The sequence below is a fragment of the Megascapheus bottae genome, chromosome 21, assembly GCF_031878675.1.
Source record: "Megascapheus bottae isolate mThoBot1 chromosome 21, mThoBot2.hap1, whole genome shotgun sequence".
In the NCBI taxonomy this organism is placed as follows: domain Eukaryota; kingdom Metazoa; phylum Chordata; class Mammalia; order Rodentia; family Geomyidae; genus Megascapheus; species Megascapheus bottae.
In genome coordinates, this window is record NC_143529.1 from 28195331 (window position 1) to 28217272 (window position 21942).

Genomic DNA, 21942 nt, shown 5'->3' on the forward strand with positions numbered 1-21942 from the left:
CGCAGTGCTTCTGGATCAGTGTCGCCCTGCCTATCACTCTCTTCCATCTTTCCCTAATTCCTAGCTTTTTTCTTTTTTAACACCACAGGTATATGCTTCAAGTAATCCCTGGATTTTAATTCATCTTCCAAGTCAAACTTTCCCAAAGACCTCTTTTTTTCCTGCCTGAGCCCTGGCTCTTCCACCTTCTGATACAGGCTTTCATCGGCTTTGCAATGAATGGAAAAGAAGCAGAGGATGGTGGCTTTACATCAATTCTGTGAAGTCTTTGGACTGTGCAGAGCCTTGGCAAGTGCTGTTAAGATGTTGCCTCAAATTTGGTTGTAAGCAAACATTTGATTTGCATGCTGCCTTGGCAGCTGAGCTCCACATGTGTGGCCCAGCAGCACGGGTGTTGCCTGGTCTTTACCGGGACAAAGTCAAGAACACGATGAAGCACAGAGATGATTAGTCGGGGTTATGTCTTCCTCTCCCTGTCTCCTCCCTATTAAGACTCATTTGCTGTTTCCTCCCTTTTTGTCTTTGGCCACTTTGTGCAGCCTGTTTTTAAAGAGCTTTTTTTCCTTCCTCAGTCAATAATGCTAAAGAGAAATAATCAAACCCGTGGGCCATTTTTTAAACCAAGCAGATGGTAGAAAGTGTCCTCACTTTTATAGTTCTCTTTTCTAGGAGTTTGGCTTTTCTATTTCAAATTTCTTTAGGCTCACAAACTGTTATCTATCTGACAGATTTACCTGGTGATGAAACGAGACAGGCAGATCCTTCCTAAATTACGTCAAGGTTTTCAATTCATAGTGGATACTTTGAAAATAGATTATTATTATTTTTGTGCTGGTGCTGTGGTTTGAACTTCTGGCATGAACACAGTGTCTCTGAATCTTTTGCTTAAGGTTAGCACGCTACCACTTGAGCCTTATCATCACGTCTGGCTTTTTTGTGTGCCAGTTCTGGGGTTTCAATTTAGGGCCTGAGCACTGTCCTTGAGCACTTTTTTTTTTTTTTTTTGCTCCAGCCTAGTAGAGTATACCACATGAGCCACAGTACCACTTCTGACTTTTTATATGTATATGTACTGAGGAATAGAACTTGGGTCTTTGTGCATGCTAAACAAGCACTCTATCACCCAGCCCTTCACTTCTGGCTTTTTGTTGGTTAACTAGAGATAAAACTTTCTTGCCTGGGCTGACTTTGAATCTCAGATCTCAGCCTCCCAAGTAGCTAAAATAACAGTCAAGAGCCACTGGGGCCTGGCTGAGAAGATTGTTTTGACTGTTTAATTATTAGTTTTTTTAAAAAAATCTTTTCTTTTTTGGTACTAGGATTGAACCCAGGGCATTGCACTTGCCAGGCAAGCACTTTGCCACTGAGCTACATCCCAGCCCCAAACGAATGTTTTAAAAGACATTCTTTCAATTTATCTAAGCCTCAGCACATTTTTGGTAAGGAAATAGTTAAGACACAAAACATTTTCCTTCCATGGGCGGAAGAAGAGGGAATTCTAAACTCTAATTGTCCTAAAAATATGCAGAGTACACTATGTCGCTTTAATGGAATATTTATTTTCTTAAAAAAAAAAAAAAAACAACTTCTAAGCAGAACCTAAAGCCCCAGGGGTTTAGTCTGTGTGGACTTACTCATGCATGTGAAAAACCAAGAAGGGAATCTGGCCCTGTGCACCTAAGATATTAGAAACTTATTTAGCAAACACTTCAGTGTGAAGGGGTGAGGTAAATGGAGGCCCCACTCTCTCCTTACTGTTCTAATTCTACCTCTGTACGTCAGAGTCAGGCAGGGATGCTGCAGAGAAAAAGGTTTCTTTCGTGGGCAGAATCATGGGATCTAAACTACCGGGAAGGGAAGGGTTGAAATGGAGCCAAGGAATGAGTGCTCTTGGCTCCTAGTCCTGGTGGAAAGTGGACGCCATGGTGTGTTCAGAGCTGCGATTGGAGGGTGTGTGGTCAGATGAGTCCTTCCAGGGCTCGACTGAAGCATGGTCATTTATCATCTTGCAAAAGTGCTGTTCTAACCCTAGACGTGGTGGAACAGGCAGAACATCCAGCGTACATTGTCATCTGAATTCCAGATTCAGAACTCACAGTTGTTCCATACCTTTTCCTTCAGCTCCTGGCTCCACACTGGATTTACCAGGCATGCCCCGAGGATGAGGCTGAAGGCAGAGTCCAGGGCTGGCGGCCGACAGGAGTAGACAGGAGTAGAGGTTCAGTCTGGGTTTGCCTGGTGGGAAGGCAGGCACACGCAAGGGGAGGCCCCAGGTGCTTATTAGACTTGTTGTGTCTGGCTTTCTAGACTTAACTGCTACTGCCTGCTCTGTGGCTTTTGGGAGCTGCACAACCTCCTGACCTCTGTCTTTTAACCTGAGGACCACACATTGGCCTTTCTCTTTGGGGAGCTGTTCATGAAAAGAAAAGCAGACCGCCCTGAGAAATACTGAGCACCACATGAAACTGGAGGAAAGGAGGCTTTGAGCTGCTACTTTTAACAATGTGGCCTGGGCTTGCATCTACAAATAAAGTCACAGAAACATCCTCTTCTGAGCTTCTCTCAGGAGACCACAATGCTCAAAAAAAGGACATGATTTGCGAAAGGAGAAGCGTCATAACAGAGAGAGAGAGAGAGAGAGAGAGAGAGAGAGAGAGAGAGAGAGAGAGAGAGAGAGAGAGGCCTCCCCCTGTTGAATTCTGTCTTTCTTTGTTGCTGAAATGCTTTCTCTCATACCGGAAGGAAGAGTTTGGGATGTGAGCTGTTACCATGGAAACAAGCAGCCAGGGTCACTGGATTCAAGGAGTCCATATCACTTGGGTTGTTTTTATGAAGTTGGGGCTCAACATTTGTTTTAGAGAACAGCTCTGAGCCCACTGTGGCCTCTTGTCAAGGGTAAGGGGTGATCCAGAAGGGATCAAAGAGGAATTTAGGACAGTGCTATCTCTTTTTCTATACAATCCTGTCCTTTCTTGGTCTCTCCTTGTCCCCCCTCAACACTTAATACAGAGCTAAGCTGGTTCTTGGTCTCTCATCTCTGGGAGTTCTTTATTCCTTCTTATTTTGCATCCTCTTCTTAAGAAATGGGGTGGCCTAGGTACTGTTCTTTTTTTTTTTTTCTTCAATCAAGTCTGGCGTTCTACTACTTGAGCCATAGCTCTATTTTCAGATTTTTGTGGTTAATTAGAGATCAGAGCCTCACAGATTTCCAAGCTGGCTTTGAATTGTAATCCTTAGGTCTCAGTCTCCTGAGTAGCTAGGATTACAGAAACAAGTCACCAGCATCCAGCTCCAATAATACTTTATTTTTCTTTTTTACCAGTCCTGGGCTTGAGGTCAGGGCCTGAGCACTGTCCTTGGACTTTCTCAAGGCTAGAGCTTTACTACTTGAGCTACAGTGCCACTTCTGGCTTTTTCTGTGTATGTGGTACCGAGGAATCAAACCCAGGTCTTTCATGCATGCTAAGCAAGCACTCTAACACTAGGGCAAACTCTTGGCCCCTCTAATAATTCTTTATATCTGTTACTACATTCTTTTGCTGTCCTTAGTGGATTTCTTCACATGTTCTCTCTTAGCCTTCCTCTTTGCCTTTTTTTCTTTCTCACTTCCTCTCATTACCCAACAGAAACAAAAATAACAACAACCATAATGCATAATGCCTAGTGTTTATTATAAGCCATGTGTCACAACTTGATACTTTGAACTTCTACACATTTTTAGGCACTTCATTAGATACTGGGGGAAATGTAATCCTTGCCTGATTCCTGAAAAAGTAATACTTTCCATGTTAAGAAATAAATACAATAAAAATTAATTCCGTTTCTAGTTCATTTGTATCACTAATAGGGAATTTTTGTGTACAGGGCACTCTGGCTCTAGGATCTAAGAATACATAATTTGTATCTTTGGACTCTATGAAGACAGTAGGATCGTTTCATGGAAAAATGTGTATAACATTTAACTACCAATTTCTTTTCTCTGTGATAGATTTCCTCTGGAAATTAATTCAGCTAAGAGACTCAAGGAGCTTAATTGTTGGCCATAGTGATGAAAGACTTGTAATCAAATGTAGATCTTGAGATAGAAAACCAGGTATGATGAGAGGAAAGGTGGGTAATTGCAGTCTTAATATCCAATATACATGGGTGAAAATGGAACTACAACATTTGAGTGGATGGTTGGAGTTAAGTGAGATGGGGCAGAATTATAAGAAGGATGATACCCCTCAAGATGCATTGTATTCGTAAACTGACATATTGAAAGGAAACCCTTCGGTGTAAGTATTTCAAGATCACATTAACAATAACAATAAACCTGCATGATTTGAATCACCAGGGAGGGCAGAGCATGAGATGTGGATTCCAGTGCTGTCCTAGACATTAGGCAGTTCTGTGGCATTGCATGAGTTGATCAACTCGGAGCACAGCTGCTCACTGGCAAAATGGGGATAGAAGTATCTTCCCCACTGTTCTCTATGGTCAGAACTATTTAGGAAGCATCTGGAAAAACAAATCTTTGCCTCTGTGTGTAGGTGTCACTAGCATTGACCAGAACCTAGTACCAAGTACCGCTCCCTATTAGCACATGTCAGATTCAACTTCTCAGCACTTCTGTTTCTCCTCTTCTACCACTGGAACTAACAGAGTGGAAATGGCATATGTCATTCTGAGTGGAATCAACACAAAGCTCAGGTATGATTTAGGAGGTCTGATATTCCAGTTGGTAGACAGGGAAGAACTCATAACTGCCTGGACTGGTGACTTACTGTGTGCCAGGCAATTTCTCTTCAGAGTTGCCCTAATCTTGCATAAGGCTTTGCATGTAGAACTAATCAATGTAAGTAAAGGGGAGGCTGAGGTTACTAATGCAGCATTACTTCATTCATCAGTTTCAAACAAGATATGGAAGTCTAGAGGCTTGTTCAAAAGTCTCCAGGGAAACCTAGGCAAAGGACGGATTCCATCACACACCTGAGGTCCCTAGTGTGATCATGACCAACCTTGAGCAGCACCAATTACTGATGCTTCCCATGAGCTTTGCTGGAAACTGAGTTCTCCTTCCCTCTGCTCATTCTTGGTACTTTATCCCCTCTACTGTGGGCTGTGTCTGAGTGGGCAGGAGTAAACACATTTCTCAAAGCAAAGCCATGAAGGCAGAGAATAGTGTTTAGCTTCATTGTTCTCTGTGAAGCTTGTGGACTTTTCATTTCATTTTATTTCTTATTTGCATATTGCCACACTGTCCTATACATAAGCTTCTTTTTTGTCTTATAATATTCTTTTTTTTTGCCAGTCCTGGGCTTGAGCTCAGGGCCTGAGCACTGTCCTTGGACTTTCTCAAGGCTAGAGCTCTACCACTTGAGTCTCAGCACTACTTCCAGCTTTTTTCTGTGTATGTGGTACCGAGGAATCAAACCCGGGTCTTTGTGCATGCTAGGCAAGCACTCTACCACTAGGCCAAACTCCCGGCCTCTATATTCTTTTCTTATTTCACATTTTTCATTGAGTGATCTTATCCATCCTCAAATTTTCATCTATGAATCAGTAATTATTACAAACATCTTTTGGTATTATATGTAAGAGACATTCTCTTATGACATTTAATTTTTATGACATACTAAAAGATGAGGACTTTAAAGACAAGAGAGGTTAAAAACTAATTAGCTTAGTGGTTGATCAGTCAGATCTGGGATTTGAACCTGGTAATCTGGCTCCAAAGTTGATATGGAGAACTTCTCCCTATGCTATCTTCAGGTTCCAACCAGTCAACTCTAGCCTATTTTTTTTTTCAAAAAGAAGTCCAGTACTTCTGGCTACAGCCATCTATTGCCATAAGTACCACAAATTCCTTTGTCAAAGCTTATACTCAGGCTCTTTCCCCTAAAACCTGTCTCTCAGTTTATATTTCTCATGATCCATTAGTCTCAGAGATCCAAAACAGTTGAAGGAAAGCTTGCTTCTTGTTCTGACCTTAAGCCAAATCCTCTCTGACACGAGCATAACATAACACAAACATTTTCTAATTAGGGGAATGCCAAGGACCAGAACAGTATTTGGACATGAAAAGACAGCATGATCAGAGTTGTGCTTAGGTAAATTAAAAATAATATAACATTTGAGATGGAACATGCTAGACATGGGAAGAAAATCCAGCCTCTGTTACTAGTGTGCTTGTATAAGGTTTTCCCTTCTGCAAAATGAATTGGAGAGAACATAGGATTCTAGGTTATAGAGAAGAATGAACTGGGATTGGACTGGGGCAGTGGATTTTGAAGTTAGAATCCTAAGATGCTGACATCAAGGAGATAATGACTGTTGGAGAGGAGAACTCAGAGTGAAAGATGACTTAAGTATACATAAGAGTAGAAGTAAAAATGCAAATAATAAAAAATGAGTATTTTTTGTGCTACCATTACATAGCTCCACAGATTGGGTTATTTATAAGGAAAGGAGATTTATTGCTTTTTGGTCATCTAAGACATTCAATATCAAGGCTTCTGTTTTTATTGTGGGTTTTTTTTCCATCGTGGGGCTTGAACTCTGGGCCTGGGTGTTGCCCCTGAGCTCTTCATCTCAAGGTTAGTGCTCTAATACTTGAGCCACAGTGCCACTTCTGGTTTTCTGGCAGTTAATTGGAGATAAGACTTTCACAGACTTTTGTACCCAGGCTGGCTTTGAACTGTGATCCTCAGATCTCAGCCTCCTGACTAGCTAGGATTATAGGCATGAAGCACCAGTGCCTGGCCCTCTTTTGATTTTTAAATTGGTCTCTTCCTTTTCCAGAGGTCTTATTCTTCTTACTTGCTATGTACACACTCTTAGCTGAGATTGCAAATCTCTTCTCACACTCCTTTGGTGGTTGGGGATGACTTCTATTCCATGTGTGTCTCTGAGGGTTTATAATGAATTGATGTGAAAGCTATCCAAAGAGAATATCTCTGGAGACTATCCAGTTGTAGAGCTGCTACCTGGAGCAGAGAGGTCAGATGAACAGTCTCCTCTGATTTTTATACGATAATTGATATTTTTTCTTTAAAAATTATTTTTTTGTTAGGGTGATGTACAGAGGGGTTACATTTATATTCATCAGGTAGTGGGTGCATTACTTCTTCAATAATTGATATTTTTTCTTTTGTGATTGAAAATTGACTGGGTGTATGGTTTTCTAAAATGATGCCTTTTTTTTTTGCCAGTCCTAGGGCTTGAATTCAGGGCCTGAGCTCTGTCTTTGGGCTTTCTCAAGGATAGAGTTCTATCACTTGAGCCACACTACCATTTCTGCCTTTTTTCTATGTATGTGGTACTGAGGAATTGAACCCTGACCTTTGTTTATGCTAGGCAAGCACTCTACCACTAGACCAAACTCCCGGCCCTAAAAGGATGCCTTTTTAAATATAAAAAATGCCATGAATGTCAGTATATTTTGATTATTTTTCCTGACTGGTAATATAGTTACTGAGGTATATTTTATATATATTACTTAGAATCAAAATTATACCGAAAAATTCAGTTTTCTGGACAAATGAATAAAAGGTTTACTGACAAGAGGGACCAGTATCGGATCCAGTTCATGGATCTCTACTCTAATAAAAGTTATATTGAAAATGATTGCTTTAATTCAGCGTCAACTGGCACATGATTCCTCTCATATGTGGAAGCTGTCTCTATCATACGACTGGACATGATAACTCACATAGGACTCTGGGAATTCACACACACCAGTTGGATTAAAGGAGGATGCCCTTAGTGGAGGCACACCAAGGGGTAACTTCTCCGAAGATTTAAAACACTCTTTAGAAAACAAACTCCAGGAAATGCAAATATGTTCTTTTCTTGTATTGTTGTTGTTGTTAATGGTGGTGGTGGTGGTATTTGTATTTGTTTTTGCTTTTTTTTTTTAATAGGGAAGGTAAAGAAGGGGTCCAGAAAGGGAGGGAAGAAGGATTAACAAATGCAATCATGCTATTCAATATACACTATGTGAAAATGACCTATATAAACTTGTGGGCAGGGAGGAAAGGAAGCCTCTAGGGGAAAGTAGGGATGGCAATGTCCAGAAAAAAAAAAAAAAACAACAGAATTGTACTCATTACCTGACTTATGAGATGGTAGCCCTTCCATCCAACTCAATAATAACAACAAAGATATTTTAAAAAATTGAAAAAAAATAATTATTTTAAGCTGGGTACGGGTGACTTCCAACTACTCAAAATAATGAGATCTGAGGATTGCGGTTGGAAGGTAGGCAAGATTGTGAGACCCTTATTTCCAATAAACTACAGCCCAGAAGCTGGAAATGGAGCACTGGTTAAAGTGGTAGAGCACTGCCTTGAGCAAAAAAAAGCTCAGGAACAGCTCTCAGGGCCTGAGTTCAAGCCCCAGGACCTGCCCACCAAAATGATTTAAAATCCAGAATCAGAAGGCTAAAGGAATAGAATTCTATTCCAGTTAAAAAGATAAAATAAAATGTAATGTTGGTCAGTAAATAATATTATTTTTTAAAAAGGTGCCCCAAATCAAGGGAAAAACAAGAAACTGCTGAGGGAACTTGAAATGCTGGTGTTTTGCTCCTAGAATCCATCTTTTCAGTAGAAAGTGATGATAGAATGAAGCCTTGTGTCCCAATTCATCTCCCCGCCAGCCCCCATTCCAAGAAGCAGGTGGAAAGTGGAGGAAAGGGGACAGGAGGCTCTGAGGTGAACACCTCTGAATGGGAATGGTTTGAACAGACCAACGGGAGACACAAAGTGGGAAATCTGGTAGTTGTTGCTTTGCATAGAACAATAATTTCAAAACATTTTAGATGCAGAAATGTGACTTGAAAAAAGAACAAGGTCATTTAAATGTATTTATTCATTTATTCAATCAATGTTCATTTTTCACCCTTTATCTTGTACAAGTCCATTTTGTTCTAGGGCTCTGAATGACTCAGAGAAAAACAAGACACTTTCTCTTTTAGAGCTGAAATACAAAGTAGCTAACAGTGTTGGCTAGATGATTCCTTCAAAATACTTGGAAACTTTATTTTTTAATTAAATGTTTTTCATGTTTTGCATGTATTTTCTTTGCCAAGGGGCTCATTGTTGAATAAATTCAATTGAATTGAAGCCTTTCATGGAAAAATGAATTCCTTTTCTTTTCTTTTTCATTTTTATGGAAATTTCCAGCCTGGCTTTTCAGATAGAATTTTATTGTGTTAAGCCCCTACTCTGCCTTATCTATTGAATCTTTTCCAGCTTCATAATGACAGACAAGACAGAGAGGGAAAATATTTGGGGCCCAAGTTTGGGAACATTTGCCATGCTAAGCTTAGTTCTAGATCTTTATTTTTTTATTTTTATTTTTTCCTGGGCTTGAGCTCAGGGCCTGAGCACTGTCCTTGGACTTTCTCAAGGCTAGAGCTCTACCACTTGAGCCTCAGCACCACTTCTGGCTTTTTTATGTGTATGTGGTACTGAGGAATCAAACCCTGGTCTTCATGCATGCTAGGCAAGCACTTTAACTACTAGGCCAAACTCCCGGCCCATAGTTCTAGATCTTTAAAGTGCATGATTTCACAAAAAGAAATGTAACTCTCTTGCTTTCAGATCCTTTAACACTTAATCAAATGTCACTAGGAAAGAACGATTTTCAGTGTTTAAAGTATGTTTGATTTACCTTAAAATGGAAACAAATGATAGGCCATGGGTAAGAAATCTGAAAAGAAGTGTGAGGAAAAATTTGGCCACTGTCATTTAAAACATGTATTTGTTTTGCTTTCCATTTATAGTATCTGGGGAGACAAAAAGATCCACCTCAAAAATGTCAAATCAAGTTTCAGACACAGAGCTTCCACAGGAAATTTGGTAGATGCTTCATGTTAGAGTTAATGCAGGTAAGATTCTTAGATTACTTTGTCAACTGTAGTGAACACGCCAATGCTAGCTGCTAGTGAGTACCCCTCAGCTGAAAAATCTGAAATTGGAAATGCTCTGAAATTCACAATGTTTTAGCCCTTCCATGGCACAAGTAGAACATTCCACATCTGCCCTCACATGGTAGATCTAGATGCCAAAAAAATGTTGAATGAAATAATCTCAACTGAGATTACATACAAAACCTACAGGAATTTACATTTAGGTTTACGTTCCATCCTTCAAATATTTTATTATTTAAATGAGGAGATTCCACTCAATCTCCAAAATATAAATAAATCAGTCAGATAAGGGTGGCTCATGCCTGAAATCATAGTTAGTTAGCAGACAGAGGTCTGGAGATCAAAGTTTGAAGCCAGTTAGGGCAGAAATGCCAAATGACCAGCAAAAAGCCAGAAGTGGAGATGAGGCTTAAGTGGTAATGCAGCAGCTTTGAGGGATAAAGCTAAAGGACAGTACCAAGCCTTGAGTTTAAGCCCTAATAACAGCAATAACAACAACAAAAATACAAATAAATCTGAAGCACTTCTGGTGACAAGCATTTCCGATAAAGAATACCTGTGTTACTATTATTTTTACATTAATACTTGCAAGACAATCATTGAAAATTGTATTTTAATTTTCTATATTTAAACATTCCCTTTTACATTCCAGAAACAGTGCTTATTAACTGCTTCTGACATTGATGCCTTCTTTTGCTAGAAAGGCAAGTCACTTTGAAATGCCAATTCTTAGTGCCTAGAAGAACCAATAGTAAAAAGTCTCCAGTTTCTATTGAGCTCCTCTTTAACCATTTCAAGTGAGTATGGAGAAAGAATGCATTTGGACTGCAAAATTTACTTAGATTCTCACCTAACCATTACTCTACCTACCTTCTATGTGCTGCAATTTGAATGTACAGAGAGCTTTCAGTCCTGTGCTTGAGAGTGTTAGAATATTAGTAGAGGAGACAGACATCTATCCAGTCAGACTATGTGGGCTGGGGCAAGCTGGGGAATGTGTTCTCTGTGGGAGCTTGGAAAGCCTGGAGATGGGGAGAAGGGCTCCCACAATGCGTGGCTTGATCAAGGCTGTAAAGGATGGATAAGAGTTGTCTCCGTTTATAGATTTGTAAACAGAGGCACTTGGGCAGAAGTCCTTTTTCCTCACAGCTCCTGTGATATTCCTAGATTCTTCTTGGGCAGTAATGAGCTGGGTCTTTGCTCTTCCATTTCTGCAGAACACTCATGTACACGATTTTCGACTTGCAGTGAAAGCATCCGTCAACAGTTCAGCTGCTCTGCTGGCCTGCCAAATAGCTGAGCTTTGAAAATTTCAGGACAAAGGATTCGCAAAACTGGCTAAGCATTTTACTTTTCATCAGGACATTTTGGCATCAGATAGACATGAACCGTGGACAAATTTCAGGAATGTGAATGATTTGGGTTCAGTACAGAGAAAATAATAGCTTCGATTCTAATTTGAAATGAGGTTCAATTATTAAGAGCCAAAAACACCCTTTCTTCTTCCAAGTGGTCTAAGATGCTCATTAGCTTTGGCTGTGGTCCTGGGGTATTTTTGTAATGAAGTCGGCTAAGAGTTTACAGGACAGATGGGGTCTCTATCCTTCACAGGGCTCTAGTGGAATGAAGAGCTGGGTTAAGGGATTGCAAGAGATGGAAAAAAAAATGAAGAAGAAGACAGGTCCAGAGCATTACACAAGTGTTTATAAAATCAGTTCAACCTTGATAACGACTTCATAGTTGTAATGACATAGTTTAAAACCAAATGATGAGTGTAAAATGCGCACTTTTTATTTTTATCTTTTGAGTCATGGGACTTGAATTCAGCCTAGGTGCTGTCTCTGAGGTCTTCAGCTCAAGGCTACCGCCCTACTTTCCATTTTCTAGAGGTTAATTGGAGATAAGAGTTTCAGGCTGGCTTTGAACCATGATCCTCAGATCTCAGCTTCCTGAGTAGCTAGGATTACAGGCACACCTGGCAAAATGGACACTTTTTAAAACATTTTATTTTATCGTCAGGGTGATATATGAAGGGGTTACAGTGACGTTTGTAAGGTAGAGCCACACATTTTTTTTTATCTGTATGCTTCTTTGGATTTTGATGAACTTTTAAACCAAATCAATGATAACCACAAGAAAGAGACAGAGTTTATAATTACCTTGTGCATTGTGTTTCCATTCAGTCCTTCCCCCACCCAAATCCTCAGATCCAGGCAGCCATCTATCTATTCTTAGCCACTGCACTAAAAATAGATTAATGTTTCCCAGAGTTCCATATAATATCCATACAACTCCTTTATAATATGACTTCTACCAGAAAGAATGTTTTCAAGACTGAAAACAAATTTTTGTTGTCGAGTAAATCAATAATTTTTTTCCTTTCAAATATCGATTAGTGTTTTATTGTGTGGAACTCTACAATATGTTTATCCCTTCACTTGATCAGAGATCAATGGGATGTTTCTAGTTTTGGGTACCTGTGCCTAAAGCTGTTAAGAACATTCATGTACAAATCTTGGTGTAGATCCAGACTTTTGATTCTTTTTGGTTATTTCTTAGGAGTGTAAGTTATCCAGTCAAAGCACAATGCTTTAATGGGACAGAACAAAGCTTAGGTATTTTCTTGTGTGCCTGGAGCTACTCTGCATCTCCACTAGCCTGGTGAAGAATTTCTCATTGACCTAGTATTTCCTGTTCTAAGTATGTAAATGGATATGGCATACTGTAACTGTGGTAAGTTCATATGCATTTCCACATTAATAATTTGGGGCAATTTTCCATGTGTTTATTTTCCATGGGTTTAATTTTACTTATGGGATGTTTGTTCACTCTTTTCTTCAGTGGTTTTGAAACTTTTACAGCACTCATGTGGTTTGTAAGTGTCCTTGGGGGGTAAGAGGAATGAGTTTGTATTTAAGGTTATTCTGGAGTTGGTTAAAAGCAAAATTTGAAAACCATTGATTTAAAGCAAAGTTATGAGGGAGGCTGATTTGACTTTTGAGATTTTAATCTCCCTTTTCCTTAAGAGTTTGTATAGTAAGGAGCCAAGCATGGAACTTGATATTCTGGGGAGTAGAGTTCAATGTAAAATGCTGAACTCAAGAAACTGTTCCTCAGCTTGGAAGTCACAGAACTATGAGTTCATTTCTACATCATACCATGGGTTAGATATATCACCTTGAACACATTTATTATTCCTGAGTGAATCTAGAGTGCCTTATTTCCCTCCCTCCTTTCCTTCCTCCATGCCTTCTATCCCCTCTTCCTCTCTTCCTTCCTTTCTTTCTTCTTTCCTTTCTATAGCCCAGTCTGACCTTAAGCTCACAAGTCATGTAATTATAGATATGAACCACCATACCTGTCTATTGTCTATAGTTTTAACAGCCAAAAAATGAAATCAATAATGTCCACTATAAAGATAAAATGAGAGAAGCATGCTCGGTATGCTCGATAGTTTGTCTACCCACGAACTTGTTTACTTTCTTGCATTTAGGAATTGAGAGTCATTCCTTACAGCACTTTATCCTTCACTTCTTTCAGAGGTTCTAGACTTACAACAATCCTTTTTTCTTTCCATCATTTGCTTGCATTCTCCATAAAGTCTTGCTGAATGTGAGTAGCTAATCTAATAAAATATAAATTCTGCTAAGGTGTTAGTGGTGGCGATTACATATTCTTTTCATCAAGTACCTAAGCTAGAGAGAAGTATCAATGACAGAATGAGAAATAAGGAGGAGTTGAGGTCTGTGGATTAAGTTCGGCAGCATTCTTAGAACCACTGAACTTTCCCAGAACTCTATAAATCATGTCACATAAATTATTTCCTCTAAGGAGTTTTCCTGAATGGGGACATTTTCAATTAGTTGATTATTTTCATTCCCTTCACTTTATGAGTTCTTTCCCATCACCTTTTTGCAAGCCAAACCATACTAATAAATTTACAAGCAATTTTTAAAAAATAACTGTCTTGGGGCTGGGAGTTTAGCCTATTGGTAGAGTGCTTGCTTAGCATGCACGAAGACCCGGGTTCAATTCCTTGGTACCACATACATAGACAAAAGCTGGAAATGGTGCTGTGGCTCAAGTGGTAGAGTTCTAGCCTTGAGAAAAGTTCAAGGACAGTACTCAGGCCCAGAGTTCAAGCCCCACGACTGGCAAAAAAAAATAACTGTCTTGTTTAGGTGTAAATGTATAAAGCTTAATGTTGTAATACTATTGATTGCTTTTGTCTAGAAAAAATACAATTAGATATTATTGCTCTAGCAGGACCTTGATGAATATGTCAGGACCTGCTCTTAGTCTTTGAGATTGTATTTGGTGACTCATCTAGAATCTAAGCTAACAAATTTTTAAGGAAAGTTGGATGATAATCAGCTCTACCTCAAAGATATTGAGAAATCACAGAGTATTACTGCTAAAAGTGCTGGAGCGAATAGCTAGTTTCATTCCATGTCCAGTTTTTAAATGAGAACATGCATTGCAGGGATTAAAAAGTAATCTTGATGATTGTGATATATTTCATTGGCTATGATATTGATCTGGACAATTTTTGTTGCTGAAGATATTCTGAGATAGCGGAGTCATTCATTTTGTAAATGTCAGATTTTATAATTAAATTTACCTCCTTAATTCTGATTGTGGTTAGTTTTAGTTGCATTAACACATCATGTTTTTCTCTTTCTTTAAGGGCCAGAATACTAATGCCATACAAGTTAAACCACATCAATTCTCAGGTCCTAAAATAAGCTAGCTTCTGAAAACAACTTGGAAGAAAATGTTTATAGCTTCCATGAAATATCTGTCCACAAATGGGTTCTTACTTTGAAACTTTATCCACTTTAAATACCAAAAATGTTTCCCCGAATGACTAAAAACATTGCCTCCAAGCAGAGTAACTGAACTGATACATTTCCCCACGGAATATTTCTGGAAAACCCAATCTTATTCTGAGAAGGAAAAGCTTAAGAAAAAGTACACCACGAAGTTGGAATGATCTCTTTTTATCTGTTATGTTGGACAGCATCTTGTAGACTTCCCTAAAGAATATTTGAAATATTAAACATCAGTTCTAAAACAGTATTCACATCCACCACTTGAACAAAATTTGTCAATGCCAGTTATTCACTGGGAAAGTTAGTCAAGCGTGACAATAGAACAAGGATGGGGTTATGATTACTTGGAACTAGAGTAGGAAGCATAATGTTAGAAAGAAGATATTCAGTACCTAGGTGTTGGTATTATAGAAAGGCATCTAGGAGTGAGTGTGGGAAAGACATAGAAATTATAGTAGAAAATTTGAAATGCAGTTTTGATTACTTAGAGCCAGTAAAAGATTTGGAAGTGTGTCTCTCCATCATGCTTGAATTCCTTTGCACATTCTGGAATAATGGGGTCTAGGAACCATCTAAAAATATCTCTAATTTATGTTGGCCCTCATTTAGTAGTTTTGCTGTTGATTGATTATGCTCCTGTTTTGTTTTAGAGGTCTTTCCATTCTCCCTCTCTCTTTCCCTCCCTCTATCTCTCTCTCATATGTACATGTATATATTAATTATTTTTATGTTGCTGTGATGAAATACTGGATGTAAACAACTTATAGAAATTGTTCATTGTAACTCATAGGGCTTGAATTCGTGGCCTTGAGTCCTCCTTTAGTTTTTTTTTTCAACACTGGGTCTCCACTACTTTAGCATGCTTCCATTTCTGGCCTTTGGATGGCTAACTGGAAAAATGAATCTCTTTGATTTATCTGTCTGGGTTATCTTTAAACAAAGACCTTCAGATCTTAGACTCCTGAGTAGCTAGGATTCCAAAATTGAAGCACTGGTCCCCACTTTTGCTGGCTGCTTTTTTTTAGTTTTTTATATATTTTTTATTGTAATTAATAGAAGGATTGCATTATATTCACCACATAGAAGGTGCATTACTTCACAAACATTGATACCCTTTCTCATGTCTTGGTCCCCATTTCCCTGCCCCCCTCCACCCCTCATCTTGTTTTTGCCCTTTCCCTATAACCAATTAAGCATATATATTAGATAACAACGTAAAATACTGTAACAATATGAGATAACCAAGGGACAGCAAAAGAGATGAGAGATAACCTAGTACATTAAGGACAAAAATCACTCATTATATGCCTTTCATTTAGCATCATCCTATATGGCCTTCTATATCTAGGTTTTGCTCTATTGTAAATCTCTGCTAGGAGAGCCCAAGGTTTCTACTGATTATGACAAATGAAGGAAACCATGGAGCCTATATTCCTTTGAGTTTGGCTTCACTTAATGTGATTTTTTTCTAAGTCTTTCCATTTCCTTACAAATGGGGTGATGTTCTTTCTGACAGCAGCATAGAATTTCATTGTGCATAAATACCACGTCTTGTTGATCCACTCATCAACTGAGGGGCATCTGGGTTGGTTCCATATCTTTGCTATGGTGAATAGTGCTGCAATGAACATCATTGTGCTAGTGGATTTAGTATGTCCTTGTTTCTGGATAACTGGGTAAATGCCAAGAAGTAGAATTGCTGGGTCATAGGGGAGCTCTATGTTTAGTCTTTTGAGGAACTGCCATACTGCTTTCCATAGTGGTTGGGCGAGTTTGCATTCCCACCAACAGTGTAGTAGTGATCCCTCCTGGCCACATCCCCTCCAGCATCTGTTGTTATTCGTTTTCTTGATCCTGGCCATTCTAACTGGAGTGAGGTGAAATCTCAGAGTTGTTTCGATTTGCATTTCTTTTATGACCAGAGATGTTGAGTACTTCTTCATGCGTCTATAGGCCATTCTTATTTCTTCTTCAAAGAAGTCTCTCTTTAAGTCTTTGGCCCATCTTTTAATGGGATGGTTGTCACTTTGGAGATTAGTTTTGGCGTGATTCAATTTTTTGAGCTGTTGATATATTTTAGATATGAGGCCTTTATCTGTCATATGGTTAGTGAAGACCTTCTCCCACTCTGTAGGCTTTCTAGTTAATTTGCTAGCTATGTCCTTTGCCATACAGAAGCTCTGCAGTTTAATGCAGTCCCACTTATCCAGACATTCTCTGATTTGTTGTGTTTTGGGTCCTTATTAAGAAAGTTTCGACTTGTGCCAAGGAGACCTAGTATATCTCCTATTCCTTCTTGTAAAGTTTTCAGTGTATCTGCTTTTACCTCCAGGTCTTTGATCCATTTGGAATTAATCCTATTGCAGGGTGACAAAGAAGGATCCAACTTTAGTTTTCTGCAGGTGCTTACCCAGTTCTTTTGCTGGTTGTTTTTGAGGTAGGCTCACCCCTCCTGCCTGGGTATGTATCAGGGCATGATCCATCAGTGTTAGACTTCTGGGTAATAGGTAACAGGTGCATGCCACCACATCTAGCTCTTCATCAGACCTTCATCAGAGGTCATCTGACCTTTTTCAAGATCTGTCCTTGGACAACAATCCCAATAATCCCAGCCTCTATTTAGCTAAGATTACAGTCATGAACTACTGCTGCCTGGCAAAATATTGGTGAATGATTAAAAGATGTTTTGTTTTCAATTAGATTTTACTTAATTTATATCCCGAGATAATTTGTTTCCTTTAGCTTTAATATCCCCATGTAGTTTTCATATGTTCTATACACTCAACAAGCAAAGAGTAGTAAATTGATATTAGCACATAAGGCCCAAATCAGAGATTGAAACAGATTGAAATAGTTTTAAGAAAGTATATGCTTCTATGATGGCCTCTCTGTCTTTTAGAGAATGCAATACACTTTTTTTTTTTTGCCAGTCCTGGGCTTGAGCTCAGGGCCTGAGCACTGTCCTTGGACTTTCTCAAGGCTAGAGCTCTACCACTTGAGCCTCAGCACCACTTCCAGCTTTTTCTATATATGTGGTACCAAGGAATGGAACCCGGGTCTTCGTGCATGCTAGGCAAGCACTTTAACCACTAGGCCAAGTTCCTGGCCCGCAATACACTTTTTGACCCCCCCCTTTTTAAAACTGTTTTCTTTCTTTTTCCATCTTTTTTTCTTTCTTTTTTAAATTACATTTTTATTATCTTAAGAAGTTGTACAAAGGAAGTTCCATTTAATAAATCAGGGTTCATAGGCATAATGTATCTTGATTGATATCAACCCTTTCACCAGTTTCCCTGTCTGTCCCCACTCAAACCCTCCCTCATAGGCTATGCATTTATCCTTCCTTCCTTCCTTCCTTCCTTCCTTCCTTCCTTCCTTCCCTCCTTCCTTTCTTTCTCCCTCCCTTTCACTTTCTCTCTTTCCCTCTCTTTGTTTTTTTTCATTCTCTCTTTTCTTCTCCCTCCCTCTGTCTCTCCTTCCTTTCTTGATCACTAAATGGTTTCCAGATTAAGAGGGAAATTAGAAGATGTGTTCTTGGGGTTGTACTGCTCTGTTTCCATGGTGACAGGAGGACTTAGGTCCTCCTGCTGCATTCTGCAGCACTTCTTCTAAAACCCAAGGCCTCGTTTGTGTTTCATTAATCCTAGATGCTTGCCCTTGATTGCTATGTAGCCTCTTCCTTAAATTGTATTTTGAAGATTAATGGTTTGAAAAGAATATTCAAGGTTTAGATTTCCATCAGGAGACTCATAAAGTAAGTATGTAAAATAGGGCTGTGAAATCAGAGCATGACTCTTGAGAGTTTTGAAATATGAATCTGAAGCTGCTTCTATTTGGATTCTTATATTTTCCTAAAGGAAACTGAAATGGTTCACCTATAAGCTGGTCTCAGGGCTATCAATGTCTGCTAGTAATTAGTTTGTTCTAGATAATTTTTACTTTAATAGGTAATAGGGATGGGTCCCAGTGGATCTCTCCTGTATTTCTAGCTACTCAGACAGCTGAGATCTGAGGATCATGGTTCAGAGCCAGCCCAGGCAGGAAGTTTTGTGAGACATTTATTTTATCAGCAAAAAGCCAAAGTTGGATGAGAGGCTCAAGTAGTAGAGCACTAGCCTTGAGCAATAAAGCTCAGGGCAAGCCCCAAGGATTCCCCCTCCCCCGCCCTCTCCCCGCCTCCCACCCCGCTCACCAGTGTGTGTGTGTGTGTGTGTGTGTGTGTGTGTGTGTGTGTGTGTGTGTGTCTGTGTGTCTGTGTACACAAACACAAATGGTTTTGAGGTAAACCATTGAGGAGGCTGAAGCAGTCAGTCTCCGCGGGGGAGAGTGCTGCCGCCTAGAGAAAGTTTTGAAATCTGTGTACTAATCTTGGTTGTAAATTTTGCTTTTGTTTTTTATTTTTCTTTCCATTGTATTTTATTGGGGGTGATGTATAGAGGGGTTAGAGTTACATTTGTCAGGCAGTGGGTATATTACTTCTAGAACATTGATACCTACCACTTCCCATGTTTTTCTCACACTTTCCTCCTCCCCCCACAATTATCTTGATTTTCCTCCTCCCTTCCCTATTTCAAATAAATAAACATATAAACACTAAACCAGGTACCACAGTCAAATACAGTAACAACATGAGATAAACCATAAAGAGAGAAATAAAAAAAGAAGAGAAAGAGAAAAGACATAACTTTACACAGTAGGTTAAGAACAACAAATACAAAAATAAAACCATTGGTGGTAATGTTAATTAGTAAGTTGAAGTGGGAAGACAGAACTCTGAAAGACATGAGACAATCCTGCACATCAGGGAGCTATGTTCCCCTTGGCCTTTGTTGTTCTGTTGGATATTCGTACGTGGCAATGGCAGGTAATTATCTGAATCCTCTGTTACTCAGAGTTGTTCACAGATTTGGTCAATTTAGTCACAGATGGTAAGTCCCTGCTTGAGTTAATGCCAGCCTACTTCACAAAGAGCCCAGGTTGCATTGCAGCTGGCTTGCTTACTTGTTCACTACCCCTTCCCACACGAGACCTCATTTTGTAGGATATACATTGAATTGTTGAATGCATTCCTTCTTTCCCTCTTTTCTTCTTCATCCATCTCCTTCTTTCCTCTTGACACTCCTGTAGCCCTTGGATAAACTTGTTAAGTGAAGTAAGTAGGTCCAGAGAGACAAAGAATTGATATGTTTAACTAGATTTAGCTTACAAACCCTGAAGCAAACACACTGGGTAGTATGTCAAGTATATACAAATGCATTAGCTGAAATATGGTAGATTCAAGGGAGATCTCAAATAGTGTAATTCCTTAGAAAGCCAAAATCAAAGTTTATCAAAATATAAAAAAAAACAACCTAGGAAGTGGGTCCTCCACTGATTTTTATCCCTTAAGTCAAATCTGAGTATCTTAGCACCAGGAATGAGCTTATATGGTAAAATAGTAGGGCATAGTTTTCAACATTTCCTGTTGGTTTGTACTCATGTAACCTTGAGCATGCCACTTACCATCTTTTAGCCCTGCTTTCATCATGATAAAAAATGGGACCAAAAAAATGGGACAATGACTAGTTAATAGGGGACCACTCAGTACTCTGAAATGGGCATTTACCATGGATTCCTTTCTCCTCACAGGCATGGCAAAAATATTGAGGTAAGAGTTGGGAGGTTTCAGCATTAGTCTTGGTTCTGTTATATAGTATTTCCATTTCTCTTTAATCAAGATCTTGTCTCCTTCACGATCTATTTCAACATATTTGAGGTAAAGCTGTCACAAGGCTGTCAGCAAGTCACCTCACTCTAATGTAGCCATGCTCCAGGTGTGCTCTCATGGGTTCTGTCTCTGCTTTTCAGTGGCCAACGTCTCCCATCACCTCTACCATGCTTTCCCTCTTTTGGTATTACCCTTTGAAAAAAGCCCTCATTTTGTGTTCCAGTGAAATTGGAAAAAGAACATATAGATTTGTTTTCTTTTCCAACATAATAAATTAAGTTCTCTTGGACCAGGTTTCTAAGAAGAAATGATCGTGAAAGCTGCCAGCACAACCATGTTCACTGCAGCATTACTAACAATATGGAATCAAGATAAAGATATGGAATTAATATAATGAGTGATTGTTGTCCTTAATGTACTATGTTATGTCTCATAGCTTTTGTTATCCCTTGGTTATCTCCTATTATTACAGTATTTCACCTTGGTATCTGATATATTGTATATATGCTTATTTGGTTATTTGAAATAGGATAGGGAAGAGGGGAAAACAAGATGAGGAGTGGGGTAGGGGGAGGGAAATGAGGACCAAGATATGAGAAAGGGTATCAATACTTGTGAAGTAATGCACCTTCTATCAGAACCAATGGTTCAAGAAAATGTGGTATATATACACAATAGAATTCTATGATTCCATCAGAAAGAATGACATCATCTTATTCCTAAAAAAATGGAAAGACTTAGAAAAAATCATATTAAGTGAAGTAAGCTGAACTTAAAGAAACATGGTTTCCCTCATCTGTAATAATTAGTATATGCTTAGGATAATCCTAGCAGAGGCTCTCACTAGCACAATAGATGTGTACACATGACCGTATAAAATGGTGCTAATTGAAATGATCTCCATGATGTGGAAACAAGAAGGTTTTTATTGTTGGTTTTGTCTTGCTTTGTTTTGCTTTTTTGTGTGTACTGCTTGCAGTTATTTCTTTTGTCTTTCATTTTTTTTCTCCTCTGGTTTATTCCCCATGGGCATGGTTTCTGACTCCTGTACCCTTTGTCTTGTACATAAGTTTATCTGCTATGGGGAAGGGGAATCAGAAACAGTGGGACAACAGGTGAACGCTTGCAACAGCGATATTCATTAGACATTATGTTGGAAATGAAGTTTACAACTTGGGGTGGGGAAAGGTATCATGTGGGAGGGAAATTTGGAGAAAATGAGGGACTATATGATAAGAAATGCACTCATTACCATACTTATGTAACTGTAACCCTCTGTATATCACCTGTAAATAAAATAAAAGTAAAAGAAATAAACATTTAAAAAAGACAAACCAATCGCCACAATTCCTATTTAACATTCCTTAAGAGTCTCACCTTGGTCTTGACTCAGGCCTTACATACATCCTGTTTCTTAGACCTTGTTATGCCTGATTCTGTCTCCATCTTCAGTCTCAGTTGTACCATCCTTTCTTGTCACCCTGATG

General features: G+C 39.1%; 1 long non-coding RNA gene across 1 annotated transcript; it reads left to right on the forward strand.

Annotated features, from left to right (window-relative positions):
* Positions 1 to 2128: 2128 nt before the first annotated feature.
* LOC150048843 (uncharacterized) lies at positions 2129 to 2546 on the forward strand. The gene is made up of 2 exons (XR_016539107.1): positions 2129 to 2218; positions 2308 to 2546. It is a non-coding gene; the product is annotated as an uncharacterized LOC150048843 (long non-coding RNA).
* The last annotated feature ends 19396 nt before the right edge of the window (positions 2547 to 21942 follow it).